General features: G+C 37.4%; 1 long non-coding RNA gene across 2 annotated transcripts in view; it reads left to right on the top strand.

Moving 5' to 3' along the window:
- Positions 1-2,500, top strand: part of LOC138020091 (uncharacterized) — a 19,995-nt gene that overhangs the window by 400 nt on the left and 17,095 nt on the right. Inside the window, exon 1 of one of the 2 annotated variants that reach the window (XR_011126310.1) lies at positions 1,137-1,272. The exons of the other annotated variant lie outside the window; for it this stretch is intronic. This is a non-coding gene — a long non-coding RNA (uncharacterized lncRNA). Of the gene's footprint in view, positions 1-1,136; positions 1,273-2,500 lie in introns of those variants that run through there. 2 annotated transcript variants of the gene reach the window in all.

The following is a 2,500-nucleotide window of genomic DNA, read 5'->3' as shown; positions in this document are numbered from 1 at the left end:
ATACTACAAAAATATCAACAGGTGAAACAACGTAAACATTTTGGCTTATACACCATTAATGCAGTACGGTCAGTAGTTAAAACTGAATTCATTCCGTTTAATACTGAACAAAATAACATCCACGTGGCAGTGTCTAACGACGCGTGTCTTTCCCCAATAAAAATTAAAATATCATGAAGTATAGGCGATAGTTTTTGAATTTTTTAACGATTTTAATGTTTCTTGGTGTCCTTATAATTTTAGAATAACCACGGAGTAATCAGTTTTGTAGAGTGTTAGAGTTTCAGTTAGTAATGATAAGTATTTAAGTATCATTAAGTAAAGTACGATCGTCCGGGTGAGTGTAGTCCTGAGAAGGACTGTTTGAGATGACATTGACATAAGTTTTTGTAAAGCCTAACCGAAAATGTAAACTGATGGCTGCGAAATATAAATTAATAAAATGTATCTCTAAACTGTATCGTCAGTTGGTCAAAACATTCCTTAAGGCTTGGGGCTATACACGCGACCGTAGGCGAGGTATGTTATTCCTGTGCTCAACCTTTTTTAACTTTTTGCGACTTGAAATCAACAATCACTATACTGCGTTCAGTTTCGAATGGCTTTCGTTTTAGCTGTGAGAAACGTTTAGCCAAGTTTGAGTTCCCCTGTTTGTACTGTGATATGTTACGTTTTGGTTTAGACTTTGCTCGTCGTTTTTATGCAAAATATCAAATGAGTGCTGTCGGCCATTTTGGTTGCCATAGTAACTCAACTAGGCCTTTACGCAGTGCACTGAATTTGGGATGACATTGTACTGCTCTCGTCCAATCAGAAGCAAATACATGTAATTTGTGTTTAGCATATTGCAAAGTATTTAATCACCTGCGATCAAAACTCTGAGGTTTGTCTCAGCTAATAGGCCATTTTCTAAATATCAAATATTCAGCTTGATAGTGAGGCAGTGAGGACAAAAACGATAGAAACACGTTGGAATCAATGTGAAAAATATTAACATATCATCCGCTTTCCTTTGTATTTGCCCTCTTAACCTCTCTTTCAAGCTGAATTTTAATATATCGAAAGAGGCCTATTGTCAGATCCACCACAATGGCACTCCACGCTGTTCCGCTAGTGCTGACATTATACACGTGGTTCTTTTGTGTATGACTTTGCTTATGTTGCCATTTATCATTATATATTTTTTAGCCCCGTAGAATATACATTGTTATTTAAATACTCTGTGGCAGATAAGAAAGTAAGTCATACAAAATGTGGTGTGCCATCTGCAAGGTCAGTTTTCGAATTTTGCAATAGAAAGTTGTTAGCTCCGTAGTTTAAGGCTCTGTTGCTTTGTGTACGAGTGAGGAATAACTCACTCGTTTGTGTGTAAGACGGACATCTTGTCCGATAATGTCGTCTCAAATACTCAAGGGCACCCAACGAGCAAATTAATCCAAAAGCCTGTGAAAGGCATTTCTAGGCTCCTTGTAATGTACGAAGACTGACTAAAGAGCTATTTTTATCACCTAGAAGAATTTGATCTGTTCGGATATCTTAGCTGAAAGTTTAAGTGTCCGAAAAGAAAGGGAATGTTCATTTCAGAAATTACTAGCTGAACGTTACCTTCTAAGAACTTCCAACCGAACCATTTGTTAATCCGAAACTGCTAGGTGACCCTTTTAGTGCCAAAAATTGCAAAATTATCCCTTCCGAAAACGTAAGGGACTACTTTTCCCTCTTTAGGTGATGTTTTAGTAAAGAAATGTGTAGCTGTCTGGCAACGTAGAACCGAAATTCTTAGAACAGTTTGACTCTCCCGAAAACATATTTCACCCAAGGGTATCGTTGGGTGGCCCTGAATACTGGCTTTTCCATGCCTCGAAAACTGCCATAGTAGCCTTGCGAGTAAATGGGCTCGTTTCCAATTTGCAACGTTGACGAAATCTATATCCCAGATGCATTTTTTTGGTTAACGTTCAACGTATCCAGTGTTACAACTTTATCCTGAAATAAAGCAAAGAAGTAAAACCGTATAATTAATAGAGTTAACTAAATAGAGGGTAATGTGAAGTGCTAGATTTCTATCCCATATGAACCATGTGAGCGTTAGCCCTACTGATGGAAATGGGCCCACACAAGGACAGAGAAAAACTCTGACCAGGGTGGGAATTATAATTAATAGTTCGGTGACTATATAATTAATAGTTCGGTGACTATATTATTAATAATTCGGTGACAGAACTTCTTCTTAAATCAAATGAGAAAAGACTTTTTCTTAAAAGCCGCAACGATAAGTTACAGTACAATAAGCTTAAATTCTAACAAGTCATAACATTGTTGAGGCGAAATGCGATGTCGAATAGACCTTATTGATAGCCGCCATGTTGGATTTGCTTTATCATGCAAGTTAGATACACACTTCTGAGGGGGCAAACAACACAATTTCGAGAGGTTATAACGAACATCTTAGCCACACAGATGACTTGTTTCACGTTCATTGAATGTTTATCACCTAAGG

This window comes from Montipora capricornis, chromosome 10 (genome assembly GCF_036669925.1).
Source record: "Montipora capricornis isolate CH-2021 chromosome 10, ASM3666992v2, whole genome shotgun sequence".
In the NCBI taxonomy this organism is placed as follows: domain Eukaryota; kingdom Metazoa; phylum Cnidaria; class Anthozoa; order Scleractinia; family Acroporidae; genus Montipora; species Montipora capricornis.
This window is presented reverse-complemented; position numbering and strand designations above follow the sequence as displayed.